This window comes from Neolamprologus multifasciatus, chromosome 22, assembly GCF_963576455.1.
Source record: "Neolamprologus multifasciatus chromosome 22, fNeoMul1.2, whole genome shotgun sequence".
NCBI lineage: Eukaryota > Metazoa > Chordata > Actinopteri > Cichliformes > Cichlidae > Neolamprologus > Neolamprologus multifasciatus.
Genome location: NC_140459.1, coordinates 34,150,734 through 34,173,642, shown reverse-complemented (window position 1 = coordinate 34,173,642; position 22,909 = coordinate 34,150,734). Strand labels below are relative to the sequence as shown.

The 22,909-nt window shown below is 40.9% G+C and overlaps 1 protein-coding gene across 1 annotated transcript in view; it reads left to right on the top strand.

Moving 5' to 3' along the window:
- The first annotated feature begins 2,616 nt into the window (after positions 1-2,616).
- The window catches only part of LOC146493865 (retinoic acid receptor beta-like), a 229,692-nt gene continuing 209,399 nt past the window's right edge, over positions 2,617-22,909 (top strand). The window contains exon 1 of the mRNA XM_085149712.1: positions 2,617-2,829. The gene's annotated coding sequence lies outside the window, so the exon portion shown is untranslated. The remainder of the gene's footprint in view (positions 2,830-22,909) is intronic.

Below are 22,909 nucleotides of genomic sequence, written 5' to 3'. Positions count from 1 at the left end.
CATATAAGAAAGGGGTGTAGAGGCAGGTGAACTGATGCTGGCTGCTTTGACCGATCAGTCTGGAGGGACTCAAACGCAAGACTCAGGAGTGCAGGTTCAGTGATTTTATTTACAGTGCAAGTGAAAGTTGAGCCATTTACAAAGTCCTCAAGCAGGTCTCGATTCAGAATTTATTTACAAAATCCACAAGTCCATCAGTGAGCCCTGAGTTTCAGATCTGTAACTAGACACACCCACACAGAGATCAACCGGCATACAAACAGAGAAGGACAGCGAGAGAAAGAAAAGACAGTACAGAGGAAGAGCTTTTAGCTTTTCAGGCTTTTGTCATACGTTATCATCTTCCAGTTTCTCTGCAGATTCTGGGCTCTCTGGAGTTTCTACACGAGTTTTGGGTTTATGTTTACTTAAAATAAAAGTGAAAACAAACAAATCTACTCTGCCTGAACTCATGTGGCTAATAATTGAAAACTCCATTAATTGCAAAATGAATCACAAAGTTTGGAATCCCCCACGTCTGGGATAACAAGTCAGTTAAACCAGAAGTTAAGTAGTTACGGGGGTTGTTAAACAGTTTTAGCTATTTTGGTGTTAATAAAACTGATAATAAATCGTTAATAAAAACAGGTTCACCAGGTAACAATGAGACAACGCCCAAACATGTCTATAGTTGTTATAGTTAGTTATAGTTATAGTTAACAGATCTGGCTGTACATCCTGTCAAACCACGTTCTTCCTCTCGCCCCTGGTGTCGGGGGCGTCGGGGTTCAACTGGCTCATTTTTTTAGTATGAACGGCCATAAGGGAGGTTTTTTATCAGGAGGAAAAACTGTAAACTTACAAAAATTCAGTTAAAAGTCCACAATTTCTGCTTGTGCTTGTTTGTGAGCAGCAGATCAAACAAGCTTCAAGCCACATTCAGGCCTGTGAGACTCATTTATGCACTCAGACGCCCAAAACAACTGAAATGCAGCCAGATGCTGCTCATCTTACATTGTGACTCTTTTTTCACCTTTTCCTGACATGCTTGCATTTAAATCCAGTACCTGGGCTGTACCACTACACTTGCTGTCTTTGGAACATCTGCCCTCCTTCTTTCTTTCACATAATGGTTTGATCCCAGTCTCTGCTTGTGATTGGCTGCATGGTCTGCCACACCTGCCTGCGTGGATTCTCAGCAGCACTGAAGATTCAGTTCCCACACAGGCCTTTATTAACTGACATATGAAAGTTTCGAATGGGCCAGATATCGTGGACCATGCGTTTTTTTTAACTTCTTACTTTTTTATTCTGTGAATAATAATTCATGAAAACCAACTGTGAGACGGTACAAAGCCAACAAACTGGAGGTTGTCCTCAAGCATGTATAAGGTGACCTTCGTATCACAGTGAATGCAGTAACATGAGATGATTCCCTACTTCTTATAGTAACATGAATTATTAATTTATTTATTTTACTTGTGGTTTGTAGGACATTTATTTAAACAGTTTTTATTCATGATCAAGAAAAGCATAAAACATAACAAAGCAGACAAGAAAGAAAGAAAAGAAAAGAAAAGAAAAAAACCCAAAAGGAATATATTAAAGTCCTTATAAACCTGTACAAATACACAAAGAGGTTTGACACCCCTGCTATATGCAGAATCTCTAGTTAGTGTTTGTGGGTGTGATACTGCAAACTTTGATATCGATCCAATACCAAGTAAATTAAGAGCAGTATTGCTGACACTGATACCAGTATGGGTACTTGTAACCTATAAAGGGAGCTTATGTCGGGGAGAGCAGTGTACTGTGAGCTGAATCATTGTGAATCACTGTGAATCATTGTGAACTGGCCAAATTCTGAACATATTTTAATGAACACCAACACAACAGTGTTGTAAATTTAACCACCCAAAATAATTAGTTAACACCATCTTCTTATATATTCATCCTGTGTGTTTTTAGATACTTTAGATACTTTGGGTCAGCTTCTGTTGTTTAAATGTGCTCTAGGCTATAAAGAGTTGAGGATATTTTTTCAAGATAATAAAGATAATAACATGTATTTAACACAGTTCAGTGGGATACGGTGGGGTGAGGTTAACTGGTGATTCTAAACTGCCCTTAGGTGTGAATGTGAACGTCTCTATCTGCTAACCCTGCCAGAGACTGGTGACCAGTCCAGGCTGTGACCAGTCCAGGCTGTACCCCGCCTCTCGCTCTGAGCTCGACTCCTCCGGCCCCATGTATCAGTAATATCGATCGATCTGCCCACCTGTAGCTCGCATAAGGTTTGGGAGAAAATTAAGAAGGGGAAAAGGTTTCCCTTTTATTTATTTGTAATTTTAGCTGAAGGACAAAAACGTCAGTGCTGAACGCCTGTGTGGAAGTCCTCATTTATACAAACAAGTGGTACATACTAGGTGCTATAAAGAATCTATGGTAACCACTCTACAACCCAGGGTGACAGCCCAGACTAACACCTTTCCTTCGTACAACATGATTTCTTAAATTCAGAATTTCTAAATAAACGTGACCTTCAGATCTGAAAGTTAAAGATGAACTGTTTGGGTTAAAGCACCACCTAAAGGCTCTCGTCATGTGGTGAACGGTGTCAGTCACTCCGTCACGCGGGGTTAGACCCGGTACTGCCATGTTGCGGCAGCGCGGCGCAGCTGCGCGCCATCAGGTCGGGTGCAGCAGCCTTTGGCATAAGGACTTCACTTCCTCCACTCTTCCCTGCTCGGCTGCGTTCAGGCAAAGGTGGCGTGGCTGAGGGCGGGGGAAAAAGAAAAAAATAGGATGCCCATTTGTACTAAACATACCGAGAGCAGCTGCGCGACGGGGGTAAGTTTCTCCATGAGAAATTCTAAACATTGGTGCAAAGAGCTATTGAAAAGTTGTGAGCAATGTGCTGCTGTTAATTATTCTGTTAAGTGGGTCACAGAGGGACCGTGATTTCTTGTGTCCGGGCACCTGACCCGTTTGTTTTGGCGCCGCCGGGAAGTGATGGATCCGGACACTTGGTCACATTGTGCGTCGCGGCATCTCTGAAATTTTAGTTTTAGATTTTTTAAAAATAATGTAATATTTGAGGTGGTCTGGTGGTCATCAGCGGTGAACGTGGTGCACTGGAGAGGAGATGGTTTGTACAGTAATGATGATGTTGATGCATTTACCTGTTGCAGCCCACTCCTGACTGTGAAACGGTCCATCAGGGGAAGTGCAGGTTTGCATCACCTCGTGATATGATGTGCAGCATCACTCCCACCCAGCATGCCCCTTGATTCATTCAGCTGCTTTCAAGCCAAGAATTGAATTCTGATTTCAACAAAAAGACAAAGGAAAGCCCTGGATAAATGTATTTATTCATACATTTGTCTTGAAAACAGTCACAACAATATCATAACTTCATTTCTTAACACTGAGTGTTTCTGCTCTCATCCCCTCCTCGTGGGAGCAGGTGGGGGTAGCTCTCGCTACCTGAGAGTCAAAGAGAGGCTCCTCTCTTCCTGCAGGGTTTGGAGGCGCTTCTCAATGTGAAAGCTCATTTCCCATGCTTTTCATGCCTGGAGTTTAAACCCTTTGATGTTTTCTAATGCTGGAATCGCTCTCCAGTATGTCAATGTTCTCAGACTGACTTACGAATCTTTTAATTAACCCACTTGTATGCGCACAGCAGCATTGTCCTCTGTGAAATGCCATCGAGGGGGTGGGGAGCCATGACAGAATGGCATGCTGTCAGTGGGAATTTCAAAGTCAATGGCAATTTTAGCTTTAAATGATGGTTGGTTTGATAGTGCCTCCGACTTATTACCACCAGAAAAAAATACTCCTTTATACAGTACAGCAGTGAAGCTGGTGATTAAGACTTCAGCTACACGATGCAATATTAATGACTTTGGAAGATATCAAAGGATAACATCAGTGGCGCAATAGCCTGGAGTAAGCCTGCATTAATAATGTGCTTAATTCCATCAGCAATGTTTCTTGTGCCAAAATGAAAGATCTTTAATTATTCCATACATTTTAATTTGACTCTAATGTGCGTCTCCTATTCCTCGTTGAACTTCTCCTTCTATAGCTCCATCACATGGATCATTTTTCAAATGTGACTTTTTCTTCATGGACGACGCGAGTCATATTGTTACGCACCGTGTGCCTGAACGATATATGAATCCGAATACTTTAATGATCCCTAAGGAAATGATGTTAAAGCTGCATATAAAATGTGATTGGTCATGTGATTACCAGTAACAGTCGGCAGATGGCAAAATGCTCTCAGGGATAGGAGATGGTCTGTTAGGCTTCTGTGTGACTTGCTCCACTCCACAGATGCTGGCCGAGTGTCAGAGAAGTAGCTGCTGCTTCACTTCGCTTCTCTTTCTTAGTTCAGTTGTAACACTAAGCTCAGGAGTCTTCAGTGAAATGCATTCAGCCTCATTACATGAGAGGTTCTTGGTTAGTTCAGTAGTTAAACTCTGAAAAATTCAGAGGTTGCAAAATTCTGTTCTTAATAATTACAAGTAATGATACTTGTGTTAAGTAATACTCTGATAAAAATAAATACTACTGATGATTATTCAAAGAAAAGGAAAAATGTAAGAAGTAATTCTATTTGCTATATTAATTTAACATACAAGTGGGACTTGGCAGGTAGGGGAACCCTGAAATTGGCTGTAGTAGCTCTGCGTGTGAAACATAATCACAGCTTGCAATAATTTCTATCCAGGTTTTCTTTGTGTGCAGGCTTTGATCACCTGACCTGTGCTGCTGCTCTGAGGTTTACTGCTCCTCGTGGATTTACACAATGACTTAAACCAGATGTAAACAGATGTTTCCCAGCTAAGCTATCTTGGCTGATATTACAGTTACTATAATGGTTGAATCTAAACTGCTTAAATTCAAATGAATCTCTGTTACACTCGATGCAACCAAACTGACCATGAACACCACAGCCACTGTGCACCAGTCCATCATAGACCTTTACTGTAAAATCATCAAAGGAAGTCACGCTAACTCGTTTATCCTGCACTAAACTCCCACGTCATGCAACATTTGAATAACAGAAACTTTGTATACCTCATTTTTATGGGAAGTTTCATAAATGCAAAACATGGCTTCACATCATAAACAAATCCAGTGTGTGATTGAAAAAATGAGGACATTAAATAAAGCTTTAAATATTCACATGGCAGTCCTATCTTAAACTGCTAGCAAAATTTCAGGGCGCTGGCAAGATGGACTTTTGGACATTTACAATAGAAATGTGCTTAGAAAGGCTCATTCTATTATTAATAGTGTGAACCATCCACTTCACAGTGAGCTTGAGTTGTTGCCTTCCGGCCGCCGTTTTAGAGTACGAGGAGGACTAAAAGACTCCAGGTCTCTTTTATCCCTACTGCGTCTTGTCTCCTTAATGGCAAATTATTGTCCTCGAACTTTCTATCATTATTATTGTTATTATTATTTTATTGTTCTGTTTATTTTTATCCTGCTGCTAAACTAATTTCCCCTTGTGGGACAATAAAGAAATTGAATTGAATTGAATATCTTTTTAAATGAAGCTTTAAAGATTCACATGGCAGTCCTATCTTTTTAAATGTAACCGCTCTTCTTCCTTTCTTATCTTCAGTCTCTGAATGAAGTTATCTCACAATCTTTTCTTTTGCTGGAAAATATTCCAGCTATGCCTTTAGCTAGCAGACACACTATTGTGACACACAATGTGATACATTTTATGTGATGCATAAAATGTATCACAGAAATGTAGCAATCCACTACTTAAAACTACTGAATAAAACCCAGCTTCTCTTCAATTTATCCCTGTCAGGGTCACCAGGGTAGGTGGGGGAGCTGGAGCCTATCCAAGCTGTCTTAGGGCAATAGGCAGGGTACACTCTGGACAGGTTGCCAGTCTGTCACAACCATGGCCACCTATGGCCAATTTAGTGTTACTAATTAACATATCCCCACCGCATGTCTTTGGACTGTGGGAGGAAGCCGGAGTACCTGGAAAAACCCCACAGAGACATGCGGAGAACATGAAAACTCCACACAGAAAGGCCCCAGCCAGGTGGTGGAATTAAACTCAGGCCCATCTTGCTGTGAGGAAACAGCGCTAACCACCGTGCTGCCAGATCAGCATTTAAATGGTTCACTTTCACAAGTTCACAGCTTCACACTTGACTTAAACAGTCAATCTCCATCCTGGCTAAAAAATAAAAACAATTCTTATCTAAAAACACGTACAATGTCTAAACTCCCTGTCCAGCCACAAAACAGGAGAAAACTAGTTTAAAGAAAATGGCAGAACTTTACTTTTAAAACAGATCTAAGTACAGAATGACTCAGACACGGGGTACACAAGATTAAGTTTCATGTCTGCACCAAACATGCTGTTTTGGTTCCCTGCAGCCTCAGTACAGCTTTATAAATGTTGCATGAGTTTTTTTGATTTAGCCTCTTTCAGCTCTTTGTATGAGACAAGCTGTGAATGTCTTTACTTTGTTAGGGTTCCTCCGTTTAGGCTCACATTGGTTTGGTGTTTAAAGGCAATGTTGTCAAGTTAAAACTGAAATGTTATGGTGTACAATGCTGGAGTCCTGCTCTAGAAAAAATAAACTCCAAACATGCAACCATGACATGTGGTCATGGTATTTGTTTGCCTGTTGGTCATAATTTATTACAGTATAGAATTCCCTGTTATTCATTTACACAGTTTTTCCTACTAAATTTGCATTTGTGTGTTTTTTTTATTTTTAAAGAGACATTTGTAGAAATGTTCTTGTTTCTATTGTCTGGGTTAAGATGGGCAGGTGTGTTACAGCATGTTTACACTGAACCAGTTCAGTTTCTGCTCTGATCCAGTACCGGTTTCTGCTGATACCTGATCAATATCAGTTTTAAATTGATAAGCTGTTATCCTTGCTGTGGGGCAGTGACTTGGAATCATTCTTTCACCTGTAGGATAATGTCAGGCTTGAAGTAAGCAGCTTTGCTAGCTTAGAAGAATATAATTTACTCAGTTTATGTCAGGTCTGAGGTAATGAGAGGACCCAAACGCAGGACTTTACAGCAGCAAACAGTGAACAAGGATGTGCAAATCCCAGCACTCTGTGCCGTTTTCTCCCAGATCCCGCACAGGACTCGTGTCCATGGCAGGAATCGTGGAACAGCAACTTCCAATCTGTACAGTGGCTCCGCTGCTGTGACAGACTCCTAGTGAAGAAACACTAACACTGAACTTCCTGCCCTGACACAGGAAGTGTGAGCTCTGCTGGGCCTTTTTGGTTATTGTGTCTATGTTGGTTGAAAACATCAGATCCTGGGTGACTGTAGAAGGTTTCCACAGCAGACACAGTGCTGTTGAGTAAGGTGAGGTATCCTTTTAAATTACTTTCAGCTGGATCTGGAGCTATTATCATTTAGGTTTTATCTGATACCGGTGCCAAACCGGTACTTTTGAAACGGTGCCGGTGCTTAAAGAATGGAGAACACAAAATTGGTCCAAAAACCTCTCATGTTCAGCTGTTTTTTTGTAAAAAGATAACAATGTTAGCCTTTTCTGCAGCTATGGGGCATATATGGTATCACTCTCGGCTGGAAGCAGCTTAAACAATGGAAAAAACACAAACTTTGTCCAAAAACCTCTCATGTTTAACTGTTTCCCACTTTTTCTTTGGTCATTTTAGCCTTTTTGTCCAGGGTGAAGGGAGTATCTGCCATCAAACAAGAAGACAGCTGCATGTAGCTATGATGGTGTTTGCTAGTTCACCTTACATGCATTAATGTAATAACGTGGTTAGCCTACTCAACGTAAATTACACACGAACAACATGAAGCTACTCACGCAGAGAAGAACGGCTGCTGCTGCATCATCATCCTCATCATTTCTGCTACACTGGCAGGGCTAGGGGCCAGGACTCTCCTCTTCGGGTTTTTGGGGGATGTTGCTAACTCCGGGTCGATAACAGGCACCACACCCGCAGTAGATGTGCTCGGTGTGAGGTCTCGCAGCAAGCTATCAAATACGGCGCATTTCTCGGCTTTTAAAAAATGCTATACGTCGCCAGGTGTTTCATCAGATTCGAGGTGTTACCTCCTTTGACAGTATCACAGTATCAGCTTAAAGCACTTGTTGCAGCTGCTGAGTTTGCATCTTTTGCTGTGAAGTACAGCCAGACTTTGACCGCTTCACCTTGGGCATTTTAATCTGTATGGAAACGTAAAATGATTGGCTAGAATCCAAAGTGTATCACATCTCAGGAAAAAAAAAGCACCGAAATGTGCGCTGCTTTTCTGTCTAGTTACTACCGTTTATGTCAGAACCGGTGCCATCATGGCACCGGATACCGGTACCCATCCCTACTCCATGGCTGGCAACAAATGATATAGAAGCAGACTAGTCAGTCTTAAAGCTACAATAAGCTCAAAATCTATAGTGATCTAGTTTACATTAGCAAATGTTTTTAATGTGATTCAGAGTACAGATGAAAAGCAGACACAGGTAAAGGTAAAATGTGTTTTATCATGAAATTAACTCTTTATCTCCTTTTAACCGCAGTAACGCAACACTGCACAGTTGAACCGTTTATAATTCTAACCTATACGGTGTTCAATAGACAATAAAGGTAAATATTAACATTACTGTAAAAGACGATGTCATCAAATACCACTGAAACTGCTATTTTCATCTTAAGTCATTCTATGATGAAATTTAGAGGTCTAAGGCTCGACTTCACACAAAGACAGAAAGGCAAACAATCACAGAGACAAGACTGACTTAGAAGGTGTGAGGAACACAGGGGAGGCATGATAACAGAAACAAGAGATGAAATGTAAGGAAACTAAAATCTAGATAACAAAACTAAGAAGACTTGAGAAAAACAAATGACACACAGAGGAAACCAAACTACACTGAGACCCCAAACCAAACAAAGAGACCTAAAAGAAAGATATTTAAAAAATATATATCATAGATTCATTGAAATAAGAAGAATTTAACATGTTTTATTGAGATAGAAAATGAACACATTAAACATCAATAACCATATTAGCAGAACAGAATCATAGCAGTGATAGGATTTAGGACAGGACCTCCCGGGGTCTTGATGGTGGTGGTGACGATGAGGCTTGGATGGAGCTCTAAGTGAAAGTCTGATGGGGAGAAAGACAAAACATTTGTAAACCAATCTGACGCTGACTGGCTGAAATAGGTGGGCAAGAAGGTGACTGGACTAGAGTAATGATGTCAGTATTGTGTTGGACATGGTTTTGAATGTGGTAATGGTGTAACGAACAGACGAGCAGCTGAACACCCAAGAAAGCAGCAGTGATTACAGATTTTCCTTACTGAACTTATGCATAAGCTACATTTATATACCGTACTTTCCACACAATAAGGTGCACTAAAAATCCTTTAATTTTCTCAAAAATCGACAGTGTGCCTTATGTATGAATTCTGGTTGTGCTTACTGACCTCGAACTGATTTTATGTGGTACACGGCGCTCAGAAATCTTTCAAAAATATTTTAGTGCGACTTTGGTGAGCTACGAAGCCGCACCGCTTGATGGATTGTCGGAGCATTATGGCTACCGTAGTCAGGAGCCTCTCTGAGTAATCTGGGTCCTAAACTCCGTCAGCTTCAGGTCCCAAAGTCAAACAAACACTGCAGTATCATTAAGAGTGAAAAACTGTCTAAATTCTTTCATCTGTAATAAAATGATCAGCGTTGCTGCTTTACCAGCATCAGTCCACGTAACTATTTAAGATGCATAATGTGCTAATGTACAGTATAGTAAGACTTAAGACAGGGCGACATATTGAGTTTTTAACCCTTTAAAGCCGGTCAGAGCAGCACGCTCCGTTTTGCGTAACTACTTTTAAATCCCTGTAGCTCTGCAACCACGTGAGCTAGCGCAATAATTTTTTTTGCATATGAAACCGGAGGAGTTGTACTTACATCTTATGCCATCAGCTTGTCCTCGGTCATGGTTTCCTTCCACATATAGCTTTGCAAAAACTGCATAAAAAGCGCTTGCAGCAACAAAAACATAATATTCCAGAAACACGCTTTGCCAATCCGATCAGCTGTTCGTAACACTTCCTAGGTTGGAATAGACGTCAGCGCGAACTATCGTATGTCCGCCATTACCTGGCCGAAACTGGAAGTGACATCATTCTAGCGGAAAATTCAAGGCCTTATAAGCCTATACTGGTGTTTTTAAAAGTCATATTTGGCTTTATGCTTTTCTGAATAGTTTCTGGGATGCTCAGAACCCAAAAGGCACTGCTGGAAATAGTTTATTTTGAAGCACATGCTGTTTTTTTTTCAAATTTGCACTATAATATTTATTTTCGTTTTTCCTGCAGTGTATAAAAATTGGTGTATCTCAAAAATAAAACTATGAAGACACTCAAAATAAATTTCCTGTGGTGGGAAACTATTTTGTGCAACTTTTTTGTATTTACAGTTTTGAGCAATCAACCTCTTAAATTTCTCTAACTAGAAATATATGTAAAAAAAACAAAACAAAAAACGATTTACAATTTGTTTTGTAGTTTAGTGCACTTTTTTGGATTTATGTAGTTTCTTTGGACTTAATGCAGACATATTATTAAAATTTGGGCTATAATGGTTGTATTGATGTATAGCAACTTGAAATGCTCCCAAAAATGGCTCCACAGCATGTAAACATATAATATTAGCTCTGGCAGACTTGGTTCTATGGTCGGTCTTAAAGGATTAAATATATCAATATATTTTTATACGAGATATAAGATCTGCCTCTCTTTCGTCCACTTTTGTCTCTACACAGCGTTACTCTGCCTCGCCTCTCTTTCACTGAACTCCCCCATCGCTTCACCTGCAGGCAGCACAAGACGGACACGGCAGCTATCAAAGAGGAGCTGCTCGTTAAAAAGAAAACATTTGGAGATTATTATTTTAGTGCTGTCAGCGTTAATCTCGTTAAAATGATATTAACAGCATAACTGCATTAACACAGCAAATCTCCCTTAACAAGTTACCACGGATCGCCCCGTGCGTGGGGGCTACACGGCGTCAACGCGTTAATGAGCTGACCGCACTCACTGCGCTAACCCGTTGACGCCGTGCAGCCCCACGCATCTCAAAAATCAACAGTGCACCTTATGTATGAATTCTGGTTGTGTTTACTGACCGCGAACCGATTTTATGTGGCAATCTGTCAAAGTTTAGTACGACTTTGGTAAACTATGAAGCCGCACCGCTTGATTGTTGGAGCATTACGGCTACCGTAGTCGGGAGCCTCGCGGAGTGATACGTACTCTGCTTCAACGTAATATTACCGTATTGTGTGTGTGTAAGGGCCATAAATGGCACCTGTTCAGAGACGTGGTTACAAAGAGGATTTCAAACTCCAGGCTGTCAGTCACACAGGTGAACTTGGGAACAGAGCAGCTGCTTGTTATTATGCTCAGCATCTGTTAGTTTACACTTTGACTGCACAATTGTGAGCTTTTTGTTATGCACAAAAACAACATTGTTTTATTTTATTTATGGACATGTATCATTTAATGAATGCTGATAATTTATTTCTGAGTATTTTTTTCTTGCACATCTATGCTGTATGTTAATAAAAGTGCCTGTGTGACATCTGGGACACAGCTTTGACTAAGAACTCTCGTTTTGTTCTTACCTTATGGCTTTAAAAAAATATCGAGATATATATCGTATATCGCCATCCAGCTAAAGAATCTCGAGATATGAATTTTGGGTCATATCGCCCAGTCCTAGTAAGACTGCTTTTATGCAAAATATTTACCTTTAACTGTAAAAATCATTCTTAATAAAGATATCACAAATATCGCTCTCACTGTTAGGTTGTAAGTTATGACGTAATTAAACATGCATGGCTAGGGAAAGCAGTAATTACAAACCATGTAGAGAGTCGGGATGTGGATAGGTCAGAAAAAAAGTAGACCAGATTATATGGAAGCTTTGATGCTGTGTCTGGCTATGGGAATCTTAGGGTGCCTTCCGGGAAAGAGCCTCTCACACAACATCAATAATGAATGAAAGATATCTTGTTCAGTGGAAGACTGAACTTAACTGGCATACTGATTTGCTACTATGAACCTTATGTAAAAATTGCATCAGTGTGTTTGTTATGCTTCATTAGCTAGATGAGAAGCTGTCACTGATGACTGTGAATGCAGATGGGATGTTGAAACAGGAATCAAGAAAAAAGACGACTTTCTGCATCACTCCATTGTTTTGACTGGTTTCTTAACTGTTGAGGTGTTCACCTCATTTGTATAATACATAATAATGGTGGTGTCCATATGGGGAAGTGTACTATTGTCCCAGCTATTTATACTATTCCACAGGCTGCTGTGTAACTGGATGGTATACTGTTTATATTAGAAAAAGTAAAGCATGTGCACATCAGTTATTTATTTAAGAATAGTATTAATTTACTCTTACTAAGTTAATACTATTCTTAAATGCTGTTAAGTTATTACTAACTCACGACTGCATATATGGTGCATATTTATTCTCCTACCTTCGATCCGTCTCGTGTACCTCTTCAAGCGACTGGCCAAGGCTGTGAGTCGTTGCTTGGCAGTTTCCAAGGCCCCGGGTATGGACAGCTTGCTTCTTCGTAGGCACCTTCTTCATCGCACTTTTCTGCAGCTCCAATAGTTGGCTAACCTCCCCCTGTGCTACCTTGATCTTAGCCTCTAGCCTCCTTCTCTATGGAGGGTACTGCTCCTTGTGGCTGTTCAACATGTATCCAAGCATCTCACTGATCACTGCTGCCGTAGTATAGATCAGCTTATAAGTCTCAGTAATAATAATAATAATAATAATAATAATGATGATAATACATTTTATTTATAGGCGCCTTTCAGACCCTCAAGGTCACCTTACAGTAACACGTAAACAATACCATAAAAAACATAAGAAAAATGTATATATAACAAACATGGTGGATAAAATTTAGACATCAACAGTCATAAAAGTATAAAAGCAAATATAAAAACTGAGCAAGGTAAAAATGGTCTAAGACAAATCAGGTGTATGCAATTCTAAACAGATGAGTTTTGAGTAGTGATTTAAAAGTGGTGAGACAGTGTGTGGTCCGTAGACCAAGAGGAAGTGCATCCAAAGTCTCGGGGCAGAACAACTAAAGGCTCTGAGTCCCACTGTAGTCAGGCGAGCAGGTGCAGTAATGGTGTTTGTAGGTATCGTTCGTAGTGCTGCATTAACATCATCTAGCAGACCTTCTGAGGGTACTTCACGTAGTCTTGATAATACTGTCATAATCTCTTCATTTCTATAATGGAATTGTGTCGTTTGATATCTATCTATCTATCTATCTATCTATCTATCTATCTCTCTATCTATAGATATATATGTATGTATATATATGATTTCTGAGGCATTATAAATAATTCAGACATTATACCAAATTGTGAATAGGATGCTATGATATTTTACTTTTTTAAAAAAAATTATCTACATTCTAATAATTATTTGTAGAAATAAGAAGAAACTGCACCCAGAAAATGTGGAATCACAGTGAAGTTATCAGGTATAAAAATACACTACTCTCAAATTTGAGGCTATGGACCTTAGTTGATTGTATTGTATTGTCCATTTTGATTTTATTAATTGGTTTTATTTATTTCATTTTAATTTATTTAAATGTTGAGTATTGTGTTAAAATTTTCTGGATTTTTAGTGTAATATTACGTGTAACTATATAATTTTAATGTTCAGCACTTAGGTCAACTCTGTGCTATATAACTAAACTTTACCTTGACTTCTCTGAGAAGTCAGAAATAATCAAGTATAATGTTTAACTACTAAAACTATTTTTTCTTTTCAGGAATGCAAGTAACAAACTGTAACTTGGTATCGTAATCAAAAAATATTCATGTGGTTAATAATAATCATTTTGCATTAAAATATGTGATTTTGATTAAAGAGCTTATGCATGCTGGTGGATTAAAATGATTTTGATAACCATTACAATACATTACATTACATTCAGTGGTGGTTTAATAAATTTGTGGCACACGACACAATTGCATTATAGAAATGAAGAGATTATGACAGTCTGGAGTTTCTATGAGAAATGGAGGATCCAATGATAATTCAGTGTGGCGGTAAAGTTTAGCATGGAAGTGCTAACTCTTCCTGCCTTATAACTTTTTTAACACTGGGGAGAGCTGGGACTTCTCTGCAGCAGGAGAAATTTGAAGGGCATGTTGCTGTGCTTTAAATACTGTTTTAATTTGCAATGCTAATAACTTGATTCTTATTTGAATAATCGTGTTTGTTACCTAATACTCTATCATGTGCGTTGTAGGCTTGCTGCTTTGATAATCCACTTGTATTCTTTGTCACTCCCTGCTACCTAAACCAAAAGCTCTTAAATAATAACAGTGGTTGTTTGTTTTTAACCTCTGGATTAGTGGGGTTTCTCATTTTAGGGCATGTTTTTTTTGTGACTGAAGCCATACAGTCTATAATGTGCACTATTTAGCCTGAACATTGTGAAGAATAGTGATTATTAGCTGGTAATCGAACTGTTCTTCTCTTTTCATGCATGATCTCTGGAAACTGGTGGGGGAATCAGGCTAGGACATTGTCTGAAGTTGTTCTTTCTTACATGCAACACACAGCAGCAGACAGTGTGCTTTATATATATACTCACCAGCCACTTCATTTTGTAGACACATTCAAAGGATTTTTAATGCAAATATATAATTAATAAAGTCCAGTTAGCTAAGAACAGGAAACTAAAGCCACAATTTGCAATGTTCAACAAAATTGGACAATAGACAACTGAAAACGTTGCCTGGTCTGGTGAATCTTGATTTCTTCTGTGATATTTGGATGGTAGGATTAGAGTTTGGCATAAACAACCTGAATGAATGGATCCATCCTGCCTTGTGTCAAGTTTTCTGGCTGGTGGTGATGGTTTAATTGTGTGGGAGCTATTTTGCTGGCATACTATGGGTATCATGGTTTTGGGTCTTTTTTTAAATTGAACTTTTAAGAACATTTTATACAAAAGAGAAACAAACAAAAAGCGCAATGAAACAAAAACAATGGGTGGAGAGATGTTATACAAAGTCACAGGATTAAAAATATAGTGATAAGTGGACATCAAGCATACAGCAGCATGAAGCAATTCCAGAATTGGTCCAGGAAAGTCCAGGGATGGTTTCCAGATGGCCTGGAAACTGGTGGGAGACTTGCCTTTACAGCAATGAATCTGCTCAAGTCTAGTGAGAAGTAGTATTTCATTGAGCAACCTTTTAAAACTGGGAGGTGATGATAGGATTTTCATTCTAGTAAGATTATTCTCTTTATCATGCCTTCCCTGAGGAGTTTCCTTTGGTGAGATGGACGTGGCCAAGTCCTATCAGAGCAGCTAGTGATGGCCAGGTTCCAGTCTAGTTGGATGTCCCTAACAAACTGCTTAGAAAACTTCAAAAATGGCCCTCCAGAAATTGTCTAGGACCACACCAAAACAGTTGTGAGAGTGACTCTTCTGTGACACCACATTTATCACATAAGAGGGAGACAGTACCAAAAGTTTTGTCGAGTTTTGTCTTGGTGACTGAAACAGCACAATCCCCCTCTTTTTCAATCGAGGAAGACTGTATTCATCAGCGCTGGCCGATGGCTGTTGGTCATAGAAGAGTAAAAAGGGAAATGCAGATGGTTCAAAATCATCAGAGTTTCTAAGAATGACGTTATCACCAAAGGCGGCATAGGAAGGCAGTTTTCCAAAAACAGCAGCACTGGCGGGGAATAATCCATAACTAATGAGGATTCAGGCTTTAGCTTTGGAGATACGAGGTTTATTCCTCCACACAAAGGAAAGAATAAGAGAATCACATTTTTTAAGAAAAGACACTGGTAGATAAATGCACACGTTCTCAGAGAGATCTAAAACATGACAGCACAACCATTTTTATAAGGTTGATGTGGCCAATCATAGAAAGCAGGAGGAGAGACCACTTTTTACCACTTGGCTTTTAATTTATCTAACCAGTCTTCTCTTGTGCTTTTACTCTTCTTGTCTTGTTATCCCCGATTTGTTCCCACTATGTCTCCTAGCTGTTTTTACTCCCCTCATTATCTGGTGAGTATTTATTGTCCGAGTTGTAGAGGATCAGAAGAGTCACACGTAGCAAATTTGTTTTGAAGTTTCTGTCCTGCATTTGGGTTCAAATTGTGCCACACAGCGACATACGACAAACAAATGTAACTAGATTGGACTCAGCAAGCATGGATTTGGATGTGTGGCAGCAGTTGGCTTACTGTTTTAGAAAGGACTCTCAAATAAATGTCCTGGCTTACCCCAGGGTACGAGCCGCACTACTGGGGAATGGAGATGCTGTTCATCTTCTTCATGAGAGGTGGAGCTCTGCTGCTTTACACTGGTGCAGTTGTTTGCCTTGTTTTCTTTCCTTCTTCTTCTTCTTTTTTTTTTTTTTGCCTGTCCCGTTTGGATCTTTAATAATAATAATGATAATAATAATGGATTGGATTTATATAGCGCTTTTCAAGGCACCCAAAGCGCTTTACAATTCCACTATTCATTCACTCTCACATTCACACACTGGTGGAGGCAGCTACGGTTGTAGCCACAGCTGCCCTGGGGCAGACTGACAGAAGCGAGGCTGCCATATCGCGCCATCGGCCCCTCTGGCCAACACCAGTAGGCGGTAGGGTAAAGTGTCTTGCCCAAGGACACAATGACCAGGACAGAGAGCCCAGCCATCAGAATTGTTGTCTGAATCATGGCCTTGCCATATTGGTCCATTTGATTGACCTTTATTATAATTATGTATTTATTTGATTTGACTTTCGGTTGTTACAGATGGGACAGACATGACTGGGGGATAGGACAGGGAGAAAGAATGAAAGAAAGAGAGGGAGAGAAAGAAAAATAGAGGAGGGGAGAAGAGACGGTGAGAAAGGGGGGAAGAAAGAAAAAAGAAAAACAAACAAAACATCTTGATCACCTGTATGCAGATAAAAAAAACAGAAGAGAAAACAAACAAGAAAGAGCAAAATAATAAAAACAGCACCATCACAATAAACTAGCTAACAGTAGATAACCGTAGATACTAAATATTACGTGTTATTGTGCAGCACGCAAGATAGACAGCGCACAATGTGCTTTGAGGCAGCAGCCAAGAAAGGTGTAGTTTGTGTCTGTAAACACCCGTGTGTACACCTGTGTGCATCAGCATGCTTGTATTCCAAAGGTTTCTCCTCCAATGATCTGCTAGGGAGTGTGGGGAGCCATAGCCCCGTCCCCCAGGACATGAAGCAGGTATGGAGGAGAAGAAGGCCCCAGACATCCAGAGGCCCCAGAGTACGAGGACCCAAGGAGGACCACCAAAGGGGCAACCGTGCCACCCTCCTGGGAAGAGCTGGAGAGCCCCAAACGAGAGGTCACCCAGCAGCCACCAAGCAGAGGCCAGAGAGGGTTGCAGTGACGTGCCTGTGGGCTCTGCCGGCAACCAGCTGTGCCAGAGAGGACTGGGCCTCAGGCCCAGAGGCTAGAGGCCTGAGGGCACCCCACCCCCTGGAAGGGGCCCAGCCGGGCCACAGGCACCAGGCCCCGCCAATCCCCACCAAGAGTGAGCTGGTACATACATGAGTGCCCAGCCCCGACACCAAGAACCACCAACACACCAACGTCTGAGGGCATCAGCCACCGGCAGGGAGTGTGGTGAGGGGAGATGGGCCTCCATACCTCAGAGAGCCTGAGATGTACCCAGAGAGGTTGAGTCTAAGACCCAAGCTGACATATAGACACAGACGAACAGGCGCACGCAGACACAAACGTGCATTCCCACCCTCATATACACAACCAAATACTCAGCACTCACCCAATGTGTAGACAGATACAAATAGACACTGCACAGACAATCACACTCCCCAAACATACTCTATATCCCAGGTCCAGGTACCCCCGCCCCCAGAGGGGCAAGCCGCACCTAGAGCCAGGAGATGTAGCCCTTCTCTCTGGGGTGGAGGCAAGCGGACCACCTCCTTGTCTGCAGTAGCAGGGAGGCCCCGCATCCCAGACCCCAATCTGACGGCCAGCACCTCCTCCCAGCCCCCCAGCCCTGACGGCTAACAAGACCGGGGTGAGTGAAGACCCCAAACCTCCCTCCGCCCGCTCATATGTAGTGTTGCTGTGTGTTGTTCTAAAGTGCATTTAAAACACAGGAGAGCATGGTTCCTGCTTCCTATCAGTGCATCAGACATGAATGCTTTTAAAGCATTCATGTCGTTGGATGTTTGAGCTGATAAATGGTAGGTCTGAAATTTCTAGATTATTACATAGTGCGCGTTCTACATCTAGCCAAGGTTCATCTCAGAAGGTGTGTGTGAACGGGTGGGTGATTGGATGTGTAAAGCGCTTTGGGGTCCTTAGGGACTAGTAAAGCGCTATACAAATACAGGCCATTTACCATCTACCATCTAGAGATGAACTGAAGCCTGTTGGCTAAAAAGTAGTGATTAAAGTTAGGCAGATCTAGTCCTCCTTTGTCCTTGGTCTTTTGTAATGTTTTTAAGCTGATACGCGGGAGTTTGTCTTTCCAAAGGAATTTAGAAATATACGAGTCTAGAGATCTGAACCAGTCTTGTGATGGCTTACTTGGGATCATTGAAAATAAATAGTTTATTTTTGGTAAGACCATCATTTTTATAGTGGCAGTCCTTCCCATGAGTGATATGGGTAAAGATTTCCATCTAGCCAGATCGCCTTCTACTGTCTTTAAAAGTGGGATGTGGTTTAATTTAGTTAATTCTGCAAGCTTAGGAGAAATATTGATACCTAACTATTCAATATTTCCAGATTGCAGTCAGGTAGATGAAGAATTATGGAAGGAGCAATTAATCGGAAGAACTGTAGATTTTGAGCAGTTAATTGAATAATCTGAGACTCTTGTGAAAGAGTTGGTCAATGCAATTACCCCAGAGAGATTGGTTTGTGAGTTTTGGAGAAAGAGTAACACATCATCCACATAAAAGCTGATTTTATGTTCCACGTTCTTACATTTTATGCCCTTAATTACTGAACTCTGTCTAACTGCTGCTGCTAGTGGCTCAATAAAAATTGCAAACAGTTAAGGGGAGAGTGGGCATCCCTGCCTGGTGCCCTCAGGAGACAGAAGCTGGAGGATGTTTGGTCATTTGTTCTGACACAAGCTGTTGGGGAGTTATATAATATTTTTAACCAGCTTATGAAAGAGTTTCCAAAACCAAATTTGTGTAAAGTTGCAAATAGAAATTTCTAGTTAACTCTGTCAAACTCTGCCTTTTCTGCATCATAATCTATGTGTATTTGTTGATGAGTGCCTACCTTTTATGAAACCAGTTTGGTCAGGATGAATTAAGAGGGGGGTTATTTTCTCTAATCAAAGGAGCTTGCAAAGAAAAGCGTCTGGACTTCTTTAAGTTGCTTGAAGACGTTTCACCTCTCATCCGAGAAGCTTCTTCAGTTCTAAGGTCAAATGGTGGAGAGTCCCAGATTTAAACCTAGTGGGAGTATCCCCCCGCAGAGGGACAAAAGGACCCCCTGATGATCCTCTAATTGCCTGAGCCAAGGTGCATCCTTTAGATGCAGATGGACAGATGAGTCTTGTCCTGTGGAGGTGGCTCTTCTATGTTGTGCCATGCGCTTGTGAAGTGGCTGTTTGGTCTCTCCAATGTAGAGGTCTGGGCATTCCTCGCTGCACTGTACAGCATACACCACATTGTTAAGTCTGTGTTTTGGACAATGTGGTGTATGCTGTACAGTGCAGCGAGGAATGCCCAGACCTCTACATTGGATTTCATTTAATTCTAGTTTTGTTTTGCGTATTTCGTTCAATGTTTTCTGATCTTGGTGGGACACATAGTCATTTTCTAAGGATTTGATGTTTTTTTCTAATTCCTGAACATTTTTGTTTTCTTCTTTCTTCTTATGTGATGAGAAAGAAATTATTTTACCTCTCATCACAGCTTTCCCTGCTTCCCAGAGGACAGACGCTGATGTTCCAGGAGTGTCATTATAGCCTAAATATAGAGTCCACTCTTTTTTAAAGTATTTGATAAACTCTCCATCTTTGAGTAGTGATGTATTAAATCTCCAGTTTTTACTTGGCGTAGTATTATTCTTGTGCATTAGTGTTAAAGATACAGGAGCATGATTGCTGACAGCTATAGGGTGAATCTCAGTGTCTGAAATGTCGCTCAGCAGTGAGCTGCTGACCAAAAAATAATCCAGACGAGAGTAGGAGTGATGAACATGTGAGAAAAAAGAATATTCCTTACTGTTGGGGTGAAGGGAGCGCCATGCATCGCAAAGACCAAAGTCGCTCATATACTGTTTGATTATATTTGTGGACTGCCAATTGCGCTGAGTTCCTGCTGTATTGAGCCTATGCAATTTTTTCATTTAGTCCCATGCTGAGGTCGCCCCCAAGAATAAGTGTGCAATCAAGGTGTTCAGAGAGTGCACTAAAGAATCTGTGGAAGAATGAGGGGTCATCAACATTTAGACCATATACACTTACAATACATAGCTTTTGATTAAGTATAGATAGTTTAACGATTAGGAATCTGCCCTCTGGATCTATAACTGTGTCGAATATTGTGTAATTAATATTTTTATGTATTAAAATTGCTACTCCTCTTTGTCTAGAATTATAACAGGCTGAGAACACATTAGGAAACTCAGGTGTTTTAAGTTCATTCAAGCCTGTGACAGGCCTGTGAGTCTCTTGTAATAAAACAACGTCTGCCTATAGGTTTTTAAGTTGGTTAAACACTTTTAACCTTTTTTCTCTGGAGCCAGCTCCATGCTAACACAACAGCCTCTCTTTGCAATCACCTGCTAATGCTAAGCTAGCCAAGAACCCAGAGTGATGTTAGCTGAGTGAATGCCAGATAGCTGCCCAACACCCAGACCCTGAACTTCAACGGGTAACAAACTGATAAGCAGCAACCCGAGGGTCTTTGCTGTCATTGCCAAACCCCAGCCATGCCACAGGAGTCTCCATCATCCCCATACATAGTGCTGTGTGGCAGGCAGGGGTAGGACTCAAATGCAAGACTCTTAACTCAAAGGGACGAACAAAAGAAGGCAGCTCTATTGCTGTTAAAAAACTCAAAGATTTGGTTCAAGAAAAAAAACTAAACCAAAAACTAGAAACAAGGAACTAAACCGAGAAAAACTGAGAAACTAAGACTGGAAACTGAGAGCACGGAAAACCTGGAACATGGAGAAACACACAGCAACGAGAGACGATGGAAGAATGAGGACGAAATACACAGAGTATAATGAGGGGATGGGAAACAGGAGAACACAGCTGGGACTAATCAGATTTAATGAGACAGGGAGGAAGCAAAACCGAATACAATGAACATGAGACAAAGGATTATCAAAATAAAACAGGAAACATGAGACACAAAACAGAGAATTGACACTGGGACCGGGAAGAGACAGACATGAAAACAAAAGTGACAGAGGAGACAGAAAGGAAACACAGAACGAACACAAAGACGAGAATGACTAGACGTGAAACGCAGAACACGGGAGAGGCACAGCAACAAGAAGCCAAAGACTAATAAAATAACTAAGAATAAGAAATGCAAATGATTTGGCTAGGAAACTGAACCATGAATAACTCAAAGAATATAACAAAGAAACACAAAACGTTGGGTGACAAACCTAGGAACATGACACCCCCCTGATACCAGCCTACAGTTGAACCACCTGAGGTATCCTGTCACCTCTGCTGCCGTCAGCCTCCTGATGGTTCTGGTTCTGTTGTGGGCCTCCTGGCTGGTCCCCAACATCTCTTCCTCCCTGTCACCAGCCTCTGCCTCTGAACCTAGCCCAGTGGCTGGGCCAACCTCCTACACCGCTTCACCCTCCCTGTCTTGCCTCTTTGCCAGACCAACCCCCAGACTTTTTTTCTGTTTTGTTTGGACTAGGAAGTGCTCTGATTTTTCTTCTGTTATTGTTTTTTGTTTTATTTTGATAGTCTCTTGTCTCTGGTACTTTGCATTTAGTTCTACTTCCTTCTTCTTGTTATCTCTAATTTGTTCCCACTTTGTCTCCCACCTTTTTCCTCTCCCCTTATTGTGTCCTTCTAATCTGTATCTCAAACATAGGTGTCTTAAAAACATGTCACTTGAATTACTTCTTATGCAATACTTATTTGTTTTGTGTGAACACTCTTTAATTAACCCTCTGGGGCACGTCAAAATCACATGACCAATTTAAGACGACACAGCTACAAGATGCAGCGACCCAGAGTCTCCATTTCAACTTGGGTTGAAGTGCGGACTTCAAACTATATACCAGTTTTTGAATTGTGTCGATGGGCCACGTAAAACCAGAGTTATGATAAAAAAAATACACGCGGTGCTTTTTTCTGAACAAAACAGTGGTGTAAAAACGACGTTTTCTACGGACAGCGCTAGCAAACACTCTCCACTTACAAGTGAAAAAAGAGAAAGAAAAAACACCCCTTCCCTATTGGTGTTAGAGTTTACCATGTCAGCCAATCAAAAAATGATATGGCAACATGTGACACTTGGTTGTTTAGGGAGACGGAGAAGTTTTAGGAGCAACACCAGCGAGAGAAAGAGAGAGAGCGAGTTTTCACATGTGAGACATCAGTGACATTTAGCGTGTTTGAAAGTTATAGTTAGTGTGTTGTGTAGTTATTGTTTTGTATTGTGTGTCAGTTATACTGCTGAATGTCACACTTGCTCCAAAAAAGCCGTCAAAGGCAGATTCCAGTGTAAACGCTGTTCCCACATTGAAAACTGGACTGATGCACCTCCTGCTGTCAGACCTGCAGGTTTAGGCCTGTGCTCTTCTCCTCTGTCTTATACCGAAC